Below are 15,900 nucleotides of genomic sequence, written 5' to 3'. Positions count from 1 at the left end.
TGTGAAATCAGCGACATTTATTTACGAAACTGTACATCAGCCCTGTTGCCCTGAACAGCTGCAAGAACAAACTACATCCACAAATAGCCCTCTTTTGCAGAAACCCCAGATAAGCCACGAGGGTGGTCTCTAATGGGTGCTGGGCCCAGATAGAAGTGATAAATGTCACTTATGGGACTAATCTCTCACTTCTGGGGCCAACTGCACTGGCCAATCACACCAGCCTGTGGAGTCCCTCAAAGTGTGGACTAGGAATGATCAGCCCGATTTGCTGTACCCTAATGACAGCTCTGTAAGGCCCTTGTCCAAGAAGCTACTGCAGAAGTCTTATTCTGGTCAATTTCTTTGTGTAGTAGATAAGCCCTTTGTTTTGGAACATCTTCTCCTATGCTTATTTAAGACCCAGGAAGGAAAGTGAGGGATGATGCACTAGGATGATGGAGGGAGAACATTCCTCATATGTTAGACAGAAATTGATACTGGGAAGATAAGAACAAGGCAAATCTGAAAACATTTGACAGCTGTTTTTTTGTGTAATTGGTTTTCATTCCTTTTGGTTGCTATTCCTTTTTAGTATTATGTACATGCTATATTAGTTTGTTTTTAAATGAATAAATCAGACCTTTTACACAAAGGCTTTTCCCCTGATTCATCCACCTTTAATTGTCATGATTCACTGTTTGCTCCAAGCAAAGGTACTGTTTTTAATAATTTCACTACTGGCTGTAGTTATAAGGAAATGGATGGGAATCAACAATCACAGATGAAGTCTAATTTTTTTCACTGTAACTGTCATTAACGTTAACTGAAATGCCTCTAAAAACAAGCCTGGCACTATCACAGTCTCCAGGAATAAATATCCAAAAGTCAGACAGTGAATATTTGGAAAAGGTTGGGAAGGATGTTCTTGCAGAAGGAAATACTTCTGATCTGAAAAACAGACTTCTTCATAGCTGGTGAATATTCATTGCATTATGAGACTGGTCCTATGCTTATTAGAATCAGTGGTGCAGAACTGAGTCCTCTATCTCCACCCCTGCTTCCCTTTTTGTGCTTGATCTCTTACTAAGTGTTTGTCTCTGAATTAAACTGTAAAGAGAAGGATCTTGCCTTCACATATATCTATAAAATATGTTTGCCTATAGCACTGTATAAATATGAATAGTACTAATAAAATACATAGGCATATAGTTTTGATTTGTGTTGCATGTGTTAAAAGTGAATGCTATAACTAATTGCTCCTGGAGAATGAATTAGAATATCTGGTATTCTCAATGGAAATACAATATCATATTCATAACACAACACATTCACAACACATAACCATCCAATTATTCTATGTAATGCAGTAGACCACTCCTACTTCAGCAACTGTTGTGAACTGGGGAAGTGAAAAGAGGGGGAAGTACAGAAAGTGTTGACTGAATTTCAGAATCCATAGCTATAATGTTGCACTTTGAAATTTTGAGGTCTTCCTTTTTTTCCATGCAGTGTACCCCCCAAAAGAATACAAACATGTAGACAAAGATCAGGCTTCCAAGCAATAATTCAAAGTCATTCAGAGTTAATACTCTATCCCCTTTTGCTGTTGCAATTAGATCACCCAGAAGCTGCTTTCTGCAGTAATTAAAGATATGGTTCCTTTATGAAGAACTTAGAACCTAAATTCAAATGGGAAATAACAGCAAGGGGAATAAACAAATAAAAGGCAGGGAAGTAGAGAAGCAGAACAAAGCTTCATGCCCTTTCTGTAGTTGTGGGCCACCTTCTTCTGTTGGTGAGGGTCAGGAGAATGGCAAGCTCCCGGAGGATCCTCTGGCCTCAAAGCTGAAGTATGCCTAGAATTCTGGCCCCATCCCTTGAACCGGGAAACAATAGAACAAAACCAGTTCTGCTTCCAAAGTAGGTGCCATGGCTTATGAGAGGCAGGATTTCCCCTGAGAAGAGAGTGCAGGCTGCACAGGCCAATGAATTAGAAGCTCCTGCATGCCAATCCAAGTGAAGATGGTGATACCCTTGCCTAGGGGAGGCCCTTTAATCTCCCTGTGCCACTTCTGTAAAATGGGGGTAGAAAAACTACTCATCTTAGAGGGGTGGTGGCAGGTTTGGTTTATTGCGGGTAAAGTGGCACAGGGAGAATGATGAATTCTCAGTGGTTTTATCTTCCTTGTTTGCCTTTCATCCTTTGTTTCATCTTCATGCCTCATCTATCTTTTTCTGGCTCTAGCCATCCTTTTTAAAAATTATCTTTCTGGGTGTTCCATGAACAGCGCCATTGACTGCCAACAAAGGTCAAGAGATAATATCTGATGGAAAGAGCTTGCTGTTTTGTCAGATCAAGGCAGTCACAAGGTGGCAGGGCTAACATCGATGCCAAATAAATACGTATGTGTCCCTAAGTGGCTAGGATAAGAAGTACTATCTTGTGGGAGGTTTTAATTACAGTTTCTGTCAGAAATGGGAAGGCAGAATAACATAAGAGGAAGATGTACTAACAGGAATGGAAGAGAAGAATCTAATTATTAGACCCGGATTTTCATTGGCTTCCAATTGCATATTTTCCTGTTGCTAGGCACTACCTATTCCAGCTTCCTGGTAGAGCTGGCTCTGAGAACAAACTTTTGATATTTCAACCTAGGTCTGAGCAACAGAGGAGATCAATCTAATATTTAGGTGCAATCCAGGCCTTAGAGCAACGATGGTCAACCTAGGCTAGTGAGTGGGCCACGTGATTGGCCCTCCATTTCAGTGGGCTGCAAAATTATTGTAACCAAGATGATCTCAGGGTAAGGTAGTTTTGCTAACTGTACTTGCATACCTAGAATTCACAGGATGTGCCGATTTGAACCCCAGCAGAGCTTTGTTTGGATGCAGAGGGAGTGCATGGTTTTTAGTCAATGTTGTGTGCAATCAACATGCACCTCACTTCACATGTGCTTGCTTTACATGCATGGCACTTTAGTAACTACAGTGGGGGAAATCGACATTGACAGAAGCCAGCAGTATCTGGCAACCCTGCATGTCTCATGACCTTTGGGCTGCATGTTCCCATCACTGCCTTAGAGTAACCATTTGCCTACAGCAGAGTATTGTGGGGAGCTGAAAAAGAATAAGTGAGAATGCAAATCACATGACAACCTATCAGTAACTTTTCAGTTTCTCTTAGTGGTGCATGGCTCTTACAGTCAACATTGTGCAGAATCAGCGTGTATCTCACCTGATATTTCAACTTAGGTCTGAGCAACAGAGCTTCTGCATTAACACAAACATGAATCACAGGAACTGGCTTAGAAATGTTCAGAGTATGATGCTACAGAAAATTGGCCACTAGTTCCTGTAGTTGTAGGACAAGCCCCGACATGAATTACATTGCAATGAGAAGAATAGCAAGAGCATTCTCAAGGTATAAAGTAAAAACTAGGACTGCTAAGGAACTAAAAAATGAATCATGATTAATTGCACAATTTTAAAAAATCAAGAGTGAAAAATAACACTGCTAAACAATAAGATACCATTTATTTAAGTATTCTTTGATGTTTTTTACATTTCCAATTACGCACTTGCTGAGTTATAAACATCTGACTTACAAATATCCGCAAATACAAACAAAAGCTCATCTGTAGCCTCAGGCAGGGATGTCCTTAGAATTTATAGAGTCCTAGGCAGTAGTATTAAACTGGTGCCACTATGCCTAACAGCAGCCTGGGATGCCAGAGAGAGGGATGATTTTTTAGCAATGTGATTTTATAATCTTCAAGGACACAGTAATGAAATAATTTTAAAGCAAAATTTTAACTAAAATACTGTAAATTGTGAAACACACAGTATATACCTGGGGTTGGCAAATGCCGCTTACATGTCTTCATTACCACTTGAAAGGCTCTTTCACAGGTTCGGTGTTCTACTAATAGGTCTGGCAGGCTTTTCCACTTTTATATTAACTGGATCCTCCCTGCAGAAAGCAGAGCCACAGAACAGGGATAGGAAAAGGTGAGTGTGTGCACAGGGATAGGAAAAGATGAGTGGTGCCCCAATTTTTTTGGATGTCCTATGCAGCTGCATATGCGGACTGCAGCTGCATATGGGCAAGGATGGCTTTGGCCTCAGGATAGCAGGCAAAAGGCACAGGTGGTGGTGAGCAATGCATGGCAGGAGGATTCTGAAGGAACAGAAGGTGGTTGCACAGCCAACAGCTGGAAAGTAGTGGCTCTTTGAAGGGGAAACCACTGCTTTGCTCCAGCTGCATGGCCACTCTCTGTTCCTCTGGAGTCCTCCAGCCTGCGCTTGCACCACTCTCTGCCTCCTGGTGAATGAAGGGTGGGTACAGCTTGCAGGGTGGTGGTGGTGCTAGCCACAGGAGTTGGCACAGGGATGGGTGGCAGCCAAGGAATGCCCAGAAGTACCCTTCAGAATATCCAACTACCTCCTCATCCTCTGATTAAACCTGCCTTTCCTCAAGCACCAGCATTCAATGTTAAATAAAAAGCTATTTCTACTATTTGTCATTGCATCTATACAGTATTTCAGTTATATTATGAGTTAAATAGACTTTTGTGGGCTAGCCTGGGAACCTAACCACCATTTATAACCTTGTTTCTATGGGGACATGAGTTCTGAGTTCCAAACAACTGACTTATAAATGAGCTTTTGGGACACAACCCGTTTGTAAGCTGGGAACTTCCTGAATATCAATTTCAATTATAACACAGAATACAAAGCGTACAGTGCTCATTTTATATTTATATTTTATTACAAATATTTGTACTGTAAAAAACAAGTAGTCTTTTTCAATTCACCTAATATTAGTACCACAGGACAATGTTTTTTATCACGAAAGCTGAACTTACAAATGTAGAAATATGTAAAAAAATAACTGCATTAAAAAATAAAAAGATGTACAATTTTAGAGTCTACAGGTCCACTCAGTCCTACTTCTTGTTCAGTCAATCACTCTCACAAACAAGTTTGGTTACAATTTATAGGAGGTAATGCTGCCTGTTTCTTGTTTATAATGTCATATGAACATGAGGGTAGATATTTGCATGGCACTATAGTAGTTGGTGTTGCAAGATATTTATGTGGTAGGGGTGCTAAAAATTCTTATGTCCCTGCATACTTCAACCACCATTCCAGAGGATAGGTGTCCATGCTGGTATATGGCAATTCATGGCCTGTAACAACCCAAAGCTGAGAGGACTGATGCATGTTCGTTTTTGCCAGCTGAGTCAGATACCACCAGCAGAAGTTGATTTTCCATGTTGGTGAATTGGTTTCTGTAGTTTTGCATTCGAGAATTTCCTCTTGTAAGACTTCTGAAAGCATGTTCCACATGTCATCCCTCACAGATTTGGGATGACACTTCAGATTCTTAAACCTTGGGTCAAGAGCTATAGCTATTTTTAGACATCTTATGTTGGTACCACCTTTGCATTTTTTCAAATCAGCTGTGAAAGCATTCTTAAAATGAACACGTGCTTGATCATCATCCAAGACTGCTATAACATGAAATACATGGCAGAACATGGGTAAAACAGGACAGGAGACATGCAGTTCTCCCCCAAGGAGTTAAATCACAAATTATTATTATTATTTTTTAGCAAGAAACATCAGCATAGAAGCATATCCTCTGGAATGATGGCCAAAGCATGAAGAGGCATGTGAACGTTTAGTATATCTGGCACATAAATACGTTGCAACATGGGCTACAAAAATGCCATGCAAACGCTGGTTCTCACTTTCAGGTGACATTGTAAATAAGAAACAGGCAGCATTATCTCCTCCAAATGTAAATAAATGTATTGGTAATAGATTGAATGGACTTAGAATTTTTAAAGTTTTACATTGTTTTATGAGTACAGTTATGTAGTAAAAAAATCTACATTTGTAAGTTACACTTTAATGATAAAGAGATATAGTACTTGTATGAGGTGAACTGAATATGCTATTTCTTTTGTTTTTTTACAATGCAAATATTTGTAATAAGAAATATAAAGTCAGTACTCTATACTTTGAATTCTGTGTTACAACTGAAACCAGTATATTTGCAAATGTAGAAAAATATCCAAAATATGTAATAAATTTCAACTGGTATTCTATTGTTTAACAGAGCAATAATCACAATTAATATTTTAATGGCCATTAGTCTGAGTTCATTGTGCAAGTTAATTGTAATTAATTGACAGCCCTAGTAAATATCAAAGACATAAATGCCAGTAATTAGCTCATCTATAGGAAAGAAGGGTAAGGTTGCCAGGTGTCCGGTTTTGAACCAGACAGTCCAGTATTTGAGCTTTCTGTTCAGGAAACAAGTTGAGAAAATATAAATGAGAAAATATAAATGTCTGGTATTTTCTAAATAAGATGTAATGTAGATTGTGATGTAATGTCAAGTGTGTCTGGTATTTTTGTTGAAACCATCTGGCAACTCTAACAGAAGGGTTAGTTTGTTCATGTAGTATTGTGGTAGCCAGGGGCAGATGACCGTTTTGCGGGGTCCAGGGCAGCACAATCTCGCGGGGCCCCCCCTTTGCCACGGCGCATGCACGGGGCTTTTTGAAGTGCAGGGCCCGGGGCGACCGCCCCCGCTCACCCTGCCCTATATCCACCCGTGTGGTAGCTCACTCCAGCAAGGAGGGACAAGCCAGAGGAGGTTTGCTCAACCCTGGTCAATTAGAGTGGAAATTAGGCAGTCAATTAGGGCCAGCCTAGGCCCTAGACTATAAAAGGATTCATGGATGAGAGGCACTCACTCAGAGCCATCTTTAGGATTTATGGTGCCCTACGCGGGATTATTAAACTGGTGTCCCTATGCCTAGGTTTGTCAAGCAAAAACAAACAAAAAAAAGGAACCCACCAATACATTAAAATCACGTTCTTTCCCCAAGACTCCACCCGTTTGAGGCCCCATCCTCTCTGTTCCCCTCCTCTCCATCACTTGCTATCCCCAGCCATTATATACGCTCTCACTTGATTGAGAGAGGAGGTACAGGCTCTGGGGTGGGAATGAGGGATTTGGGTGTGGGAAGGGGTGAGAAGTGCAAACTCTGGGAGGAAATTTGGATGCAGGAGAAGGGGATGCTGGCTCATGGAGGGGGCTCCAGGCTGGGGAGTGTTGGGCACAGGTGGAAGGTTGGGGTGCTGAGCAAGCCACAGGCTTGTGGATATGAGGGTGCAGGAGTTTGTGTTGGATATGTGCGAGGCTCAGGGAAAGGAGGTTGTGAGTATGATGGGCTCAGGACATACATTTGCCATGTGTGGATGGTGCAGGAATGTTGTGGCAGAAGACTGAGGATGTGGGGATACAGGAGGTTGGTGATGTAAGAGGCTCAGGACAGGGGGTTCCAGTGTATGATAGGCTCAGATTTGTGGTCCGGTGGTGCAGGAGTGTTATGATGCTGCAGTGTGATGGGGATTTGGCCCCAATTGGGGGTATGTTGGCCAGGCTTCATTTTTAAATAAAATATTATGTCAAACTGAAAAGGTTTTAGCATTGTCTTTATTTATGAGAGGGGCAGGGAACCTGTTTTGAGTCAAGGGTCACTGACCCACAGAAAAGTCAGTTTGGGCCACACAAGTGAGATGCCAAACCCCCACCCCCACTCCCACCCCCAAGCCTCACTAATGCGGTCCCAAAGATGATGGCACAGCTGGCAGGGTGCTGGAGCCAGGGACAAGGTGGTGTTGGATGCTGCGGTGGGTGACAGGGTGTAGGGCCCAGGAACAGGGTGGTGTTGGGTGCTGCAGTGGGTGACAAGGTGCTGGGTCTGGGGCCAGGGTGGTGCTGGGTGCTGGTAACAGTGTTGGTGGGGGCAGGGGACAGGGTACTTATGAGGGGTCTGGGCAGGGGACGGGGCAGCTGGGACCAGTACCTGGCAATCCTGCAGCACCTCTGGGAAGTGTGCAACTGCACTCCCCCTCCCCAAATAGCTGGCGTGCGAGCTGCCTGAGCAGCAGGGGCTGTTGCACCCCAGCAACTCACCTCCGCAATGCCATCCTGCAAGGAGGGGGGAGGGTGCGGGGAGCCCTGGGAAAGTGAAGCTCTGTCCCCCCGGGAGGAGTCGTCAGGATACGACTTGTAAGCCCCGTAATCTCTTCCAGCTCCCTCCTGAGTTCTGCACCCTCTACCTCCTGCCCTGACTCCTGCTCCCCCACCTCCCTACCCTGAGCCCCCCATCAGACCCCGTGCCCTGAATCCACCCCTCCTGCCCTCACTCTATCACCTTCTGCCCTGAGCTGCCCCCACAAACCTTCCAGCCCCATACCCACACATCTTAACCCCTACCCTTTACCAAGAGTCCCCCATATCTCTGCCCTGACTCCAGCCCTGCAACCTTATACTCCTGCCCTAACTCCCTGTACCAAACCCTGTGCCCTCAGCCCCCCACCTCCTGCCTTCGCTCCAGCACCCTTCAACCCCTGCCCTGAGTTCCTTAACTCTCCCAGACCCCTGCCCTCACTCCTGTACCCCCACCCCTTTTTATTCTAGCAAAAGACAGAAAACTTGCAAATATTGTCCAACAAAAAACTATATCTGATGTTTTAATCAATTTCCTTCTGATATTAATACAAACTTCCTTTCCCCCTCCATTTTTGAAAAATTCTATCATATAAATAAAATATGTACACTTGCCTTTTATTTTGTAATCTCTCCCCCTCTCCACTCCTCCCCCGAAATTACCACTTAAAGATCCAGATACGCTCATAGAGACATAAATATGTAATCACAACATGCATAATATCTCCTCCCGAAGAGAGTGAGGAGGGGAAACCTCCTCTTTGCTCATGCGTTGCCGCCGGGATCTGCAAGTGCTCGGGTCAGTCCCACTCCGTGCCGGCCAATTTGCTCACCCCCCCTTCCCCTCCTGATCTTCCCCGGCCACCCCCCTGCATCGCTCCCCAGCTCTGCTTCCTGCCGGACCGTTCCTTTTCTTGATCTCCCCTGGCCAGCACCGCTGCGCCTCCCCCATCCCCGCCAAGTCTGCTTCCCACCCACCCTCCCTCCCTCCCGGCCAGCCTCGCGGCCCCTGACTCCCCCCCTCAGCTTTGCTTCCCGCCCACCCGTGATCAAGTGTGTCCATTTTTTGGGGGGGGGGGTCTCCTGGTAGCCCTACCGGCAGCAGCGTCCACGTGTGCAGCTCAAACAGCTGAGGGGGAAGATGCTGGGGCTTCTCCCCTCTCAGCTGTTCCATGGTGTTTAAACACACAGTGCAGGCGCTCCCTCGGCCCCACACAGTGCCCCTGCATATCCGCCACTAGCCAGCCCTTCAGCAGACAGCCCACCAGGCCAGTCCGCCCCTGCCTCAGTCAGCACGCAGCCAGCCAGCCCCCACTCCCCTCTCCTCCCCTCCAGCACCTCACCCAACCCAACCCTGCCGGAGGGGAGGGGGGAGAGAGGGGTGCTCCATGGCGGATGGGGGGGTTCCGGGGGGGGAGGGGAGAAAAAAGGATTCTGCCACAGACCCGCCCAGCCTGCCTCACCTTACACTAGGGGAGAGAGTCACACAGGTGAGTTCCTTCCCCCAACCCTACCTCCTCCCCTTCCTAGAGACCCCAGCAGCCAATCCCCTCCCTCAGATTGTGCTGCAGGCAGTGCATTCGGCTCTCTCTCGGACCCAGCAGCCCTGCTATTGCCTGCTCACTGCTTCCCGTTTCTCCTGGCAGAGTGTGCCCCAGAAATACTGGTGCCCTACGCTGCGTACTCTGCGGATGGCCCTGCACTCGCTCCTGCTCCAGCTGTGGAGCAGAAGTGACCTGGCCACCTGGGAAGCTGCAGCGTGTACCAGAGCAATGCTGTGGAAAGGCAAACAGAGCTGGGGAGCTCTGGCCTGACCCAGCTCAGCTCTCAGATACTGGGGGGTACTAGGGCTGCAGGGAGGCAGCCAGGGCAGGGAAAAGCAAAAAGTTCACACACCCTTGCCAATAATGAGTGGCGATTTCAGACTGCAGTTTGCCTCTGAGATAGGGGCTAGATGGCGACTGGCAGTGGGTCACTGAAACAAGGTGGGTATAGAGGATTGGGGTTCCCTGGGAGGGGAGGACTACAGAGTGCAGGGACATTGCTGCAGGACAATACTATGAGGAAAGAGCATTGTGGGATGGAAGGGACTTGGGGCCTAACGTAGCTCAAAAGACAGAAAACTGACAGTGAGAAGCCAGTCAACAAAGTGTGCTCCAGAAGTGGAAGTGCTAATTTCTGAGGAGACCAGCAGAAGATGCTGCACTGGTGAGTTGACCTCTCTATAATTCACAACTGGACTTGTGCTGTGGTGTTAAAATAGTCAAAACAAAACTTCAGCCAATTGTCTGTTTATATCTGCCAAGCAAGAAACACTGAAGCAAAAAGAAACTTGGTCCAATTTTTTTCCCACAAGGATCAATGATTATGTAGCTGAGCATAGTTATACACACAGCATGAAGAGAAGCAATTTTGGTTGGTACAAAAGAAGAAAATGCCATATTCAGTAAAGGGAGTAGATATTGAAATGTAAACCTTTTAGTACAATTTTGATTTAAAGGAGCTGTAATCATATCTTCCTTATCTTGCTGATAAAAAACTGAAACTAAGCCTGAACAGAAACCAATGCAACACAAGATTGAAGATTTTGGACTGAACAAGTGACAAATAAATCTACCATATATTTGAGAGAGTTTGTCTGTTTTCTTCTATTTGTTCAAGAACTCCTCCTAAGCGGTAAGAGATAGGACCACCAAAGTTGGTATGCAGCGTCCTCTTATCATTACTTAAAGCAATGCAAGGGTTTGGTTGTGCCAGGAAGACGAGATGTATCCAGAATGGGATTGCTTCTCAAAATGGCACAGAAAAGAAACACTCAGTTGGCAGATGAAATGGGCTGGCTGGGGACACTTTCTCTTGCCCTGTTTGGGACTGCCCCAGTCCTGAGCCTCCCTCCCCCAAGACACCCTTTAGAGAAGGTGTGGGGGGGGGTCTGATGTTCCCTCCCCCGAGATTTGGACAGGGACATTGCTGGCTATTCTCCTTTGTCAGAGAATGAGGGGAAGTGCACAGTTTGCTGCATTCCTCTCCAGTTGGTAAGCCCAGAGAGCAGATAAACTGCACTTTGCTCTTGCTTCCTGACAAGGACAGGAAGGGGAAGAGCAATTAGCCCTGGTACGAACTGGGTAGGAGGGGGTTGGCCCTCTGCCTTGCTGATATAGATATATACATACGCTCCTTTGCCCAGAGTCCCTCCTTACCACTCAACTCTGACTCCTGCAGCCCCCAACCCCCTGCCCTAAGCCTTTCCTTAAGGACTCAAGCAATGCCAGGTAAATGTGCTAGCATAGTAATATTTCAAAAAAGTTATTTAGTATTTATTGTGCCCCATTTTGATATAGCAGTGTCTAGAGCAGTGGTCACCAACCAGTAGATCGGGATCTACTGGTAGATTTTGGAGCTTCTGATAGGTGATCCTGACTGGTTTGGCCAAGAGGTTATCAAGCACAGCACTTCAGCTACCCCACCCCAGCCTGCTGCACATCTCCTGCCCTTTGCTTTGGAACCTTTCCTCCCCTCCTTCCCCAGCCCTGGGAGATTCCTGCTTGCTGTGCAGGGGAGGGAGAGGAGGGTGCTCATGTTAAGGTGCCCCTTCTTCTACCCTGTATCCTATCTCCACAGAGCAGAGAGGGGGCACAACAGGGCTTGGGATGGAGTTTGCTGGCTGCTTTTGGGAGTGGTGCAAGGTCAGGGCATGGGTGAGCCTGCCTTAGCCCCACTGCACCACCACCCAGGAGCCACCTGACATAAGCAGTGCCCAGCTCATACTCACATCCCGAAACCCTACCCCTGTCAGGAACCCCCTTCTGCAACTGAAGCCCCAAGCATCCCTGCATCCAAACACCCTTCTAGAGCTTGCACCTATAATCCTCTCGGACACCCCAACTGCCTGCCCCAGCCTGATGAAAGTGAAGAAGGATGAGGGTGGCGGGGGGGAGAGGATGGAGTGAGCAGGGGCAGAGCCTCAGAGAAGGGGGCACAAAGGAGGCAGGGCCAGGGTATTTGGGTTTGAGAGAGATCTTGGATTACACTTGAATTCAAAAAGCGATCTTGTGCTTAAAAAGGTTGGAGACCACTGGTCTAGAGCTTCAAGCGGATTAAAATTGTAGCAGATGTAAAAGATCTATTAATCCATCTACATACCAATGTAAGGTGGTTCCTTGAAATATCTTTCAATTTTTTTTGTCCACCTTATTTTAAATATCTGCAGGGATGGGGCCTTCACTATTTCTTTAGACTGTTTTGTAGTTCTCTTATTATCAGATTTTCCCCCAGATATTAACAAATTACTCCACGCCCTCCTTGGCATTTATGCCCTTAAATATTAGTATTTATTTATTACATTCCCCTTACTTCTCATTTAGTTAAGATCAACACTAGATGTCATGTCATGACTCTAGAGGTCTGTTTTTATTTAAGATGAGTCACTTATTCCTGATTTTAAGCCTTTCACATAAGTGTTGAGAATGGATGTGTATGAAGTACTTTGAGATCCGTGCATGAAAGATGCTATATGAATGCAAAGTATTATTTTAAACTTCTTCAAATCTGTCTGTCATTTTTATTGCTGTGTCGCTGTGTGCTGACCTCCTCCTACTTTATCTACATCTGATAATAAGGTGCTAAGAACTTACTCAACACAGCATTCCAACTTCAGTGTCACTAAACTCCTGCACCAACTGGCCATCATATCATTAAGAAGAAGAATAGTCTCACTCATGGTGCAGTTGAAATGCATGTTCCACACCTCTGTCATGCCTCAGTACACACAGCCCAAAATCACACTGAGCTTTGCCTGAACCTTTGGGTTAAGAATTACTCAATACCAAAGCTACATTCCAAATCTGAAAAGCTCTTAAATAATTAAACCACAATTTGTTTGATTGCTTAATTCTGATTACCAAGTTGTTCTGAGCCTGTATTTCACCTTTAATAACCTTGCCCTCTTTTTCTGATTGATAACAGCCACCTTCTAGACATGTCTGGGTAATCAAGGAAACAGCTACTGATAGGTCACTTGAAAACTATTGCGCTGGGAACCTGTTAGCAAAAACAAAACCTCTCTGCCCTATCTCCCTATCTCTGCAGTCACAGAAGATCTCTTGGGATTGTTCCCCAGTGTGTTCATTATACAGGCAGTCCCCGAGTTACGCGGATCCGACTTATGTCGGATCCGCAGTTACGAATGGGGCTTTTCTCGCCCCGGAGGACGGGAGCGGCGGGACGCCCAGATAAGCCGTGGTCCCGCTGCCCGCATCCTCCGGGGCGAGAAAAGCTGCTCCCCGTCTCCCTGGTCTGCTGGTCCCTGGCGCGCCTGGGCTGTCCCGCTGCGGGCGTCTTCCGCGGCTTTGCTCCGTGTCTCCCTGGTCTGACCAGCAGACCAGGGAGACGGGGAGCAAAGCCTCGGAGGACGCCCGCAGCGGGACAGCCGCGGCGCATCTGGGCTGTCCCGCTGCAGGCGTCCTCCGTGGCTTTGCTCCGTGTCTCCCTGGTCTGCTGGGGGAGAGGGGGGGCGCAGCTAGTGCCCCCTCCCCCCCAGCAGACCAGGCTTTTCTGCCCACGACGCCTGGGGTAGAGCAGCTGGAGAGCTGCTGGGTTGGTCCCGCAGCTCCACTCCTCGGCGCTACTGGACCAACCCAGCAGCACCCCAGCTGCTCTGCCCCAGGCGTCCCCAAGTCAGCCGCTGCTGAAACTGACCAGCGGCTGACTACAGGAAGCCCGAGGCAGAGTTGCTCTGCCCCAGGCTTCCTGGAATCAGCCGCTGATCAGTTTCAGCAGCAGCTGACTTGGGGACGCCTGGGGTTCTTAAGTTGAATCTGTATGTAAGTCAGAACTGGCATCCAGATTCAGCCACTGTTGAAACTGATCAGTTTCAGCAGCGGCTGAATCTGGACGCCGTTCCGACTTGCATGCAGATTCAACTTAAGAACAAACCTACAGTCCCTATCTTGTACGTAACCCGGGGACTCCCTGTACCACTAACACCTACCTTCTTGCTCGCTGTGGCTCCCCACCACCCTGTCCTGCTGGGCCAGATTCTCTAGTCTCCCTCAGACCAGGCACAGAGTTGGGGGTAACTACTTCATCTCTAGGAGGATGCAGTTCTAGGGCACAGAACCAAGGAAACTTATTCTCAAAAGGGATCAAAACCTTAGATAAATCCATGTTTCTTGGTGTAAAAGTTTTACACAAAAAAAGCTCATGAGGATGTTCGCCCTCCTTATCAGTAGAAAAGAGAGATATGTACACTGGTCATTCCCCAGGTAACAATTATTTAAACTGGGCCTAATAGTAAACAAAAATGTTTTTTATTAAGTACAAAGAGTAGGATTCAAGTGGTTGCATGGGAAAACAGACCAAACAAAGTGACTTACTAAAAAATGAAAACACATAGCTAGTTCTAGTTCACTACAAAACTTATGTTAAACAGTTTCTTTCTCTAGAGCTGTTCTTATTTTAGGCAAGTCATGTCAAAGACAATCTTTTACTTTGACTTGGGTCTGCTGTTCTCTTTGTTTTCTTTGATTCCTAGTGTGCCAGATGGTTCCCCAGGCTACTGATGACAAAACCTGATTGCCATCCCAGGGGAAAGTTATCTTTCATTCTACAGGCAGTCCCCGGGTTACATGGATCCGACTTACATCGGATCCCTACTTACAAACGGGGTGAGGCAACCCCGCACTAGCTGCTTCCCCCCAGCAGACCAAGGAGACGTGAAGCTAGCGCCCCCCCCCCCCCCCCCCAGCAGACCAGGGAGACGCGGAGCGGCTTTTCTCAGCAGACACCTCAGCTTGAGAATAAAGGACTGAGGGAAGTGAGGTGTGGGAGAAGTGAGCTCTGGAGAAATGTTTGGCTAGAGTTTTCCCTACAATATGTACCAGTTCCGACTTACATACAAATTCAACTTAAGAACAAACCTATAGTCCCTATCTTGTATGTAACCCGGGGACTGCCTGTACATCCCGCCCCACTCTTGCAGAAAACTACCAGCTCAAAATGGAGTCCCAGTAGCAGGTGGTATGGTCACATGTCTTACTAGTCCAATCACTTCTGGACTTCAAGGACAAACAGATCTGTTTTAGAAGTCATTAAGTTGACCATCCAGTCATTAAGGCTTCTGAGGCATCAGTAATGGCTCTCATTAGCACATTTAAAACTATAAACAGTCTCATACTTCATATTTCTAACTTTATCTCCCGGAATAATACATGCACCAGAACAGGATATACAGAGCGAGCAGATTATAACATTAAAATTGATAGGTTATTTTGTTCAAAGCATGTTTGAGTTATGCATATTTATATTCCTAAGCCAATTTAATAAAGCAAGGCAGGGGGCTGTGACACCTCCTTTCTTCTACTAACCAATAATGATCACTCCCTTCTCTGAGTGCCAGCAGTTGTGGGAAAAGGAGAGAATTATCCAGGCTGTAGACACACAGGGCCTAATGCAAAGCCCACTGAAGCCAATGGAAAAACTCCAGTTTGACTATACACTGTAGCGAGATTTGAGTCATTTTAGTATCTTTATACCACTGTGACTGGTCATTTGACAGACATGGAGTTCACCTCTTATAGAGCTACTATGTAAGAGTCAAATTAGCATCCTCATTCTGCCCCAGAAGGGAGCCTTTCTGAGCTCCATTTATCTACCTTTGGAAGCAGTGTCTCCCCAGTCTTCTGCTTCCTTTCTTTTTACATGCATCTCTGGAGTGGTACTTTTTTATTGTAAAAAACACTATATTGCCATTATTTAAGCACTTTGCAGATTTAGGGAGCTATTTAGGCTGCGAAAGTAACACTTTAAGGCATCACAACTCATCCATAAACCAGACACAAATGTGTTAGACAGCAGACTGCCTGGGAATGAGTTTACCTAAATCATGT

The sequence above is a fragment of the Pelodiscus sinensis genome, chromosome 3 (genome assembly GCF_052426305.1).
Source record: "Pelodiscus sinensis isolate ZL-2025 chromosome 3, ASM5242630v1, whole genome shotgun sequence".
NCBI lineage: Eukaryota > Metazoa > Chordata > Testudines > Trionychidae > Pelodiscus > Pelodiscus sinensis.
The sequence above is the reverse complement of the archived record's forward strand: the minus strand, read 5'-3'. Positions refer to the sequence as shown.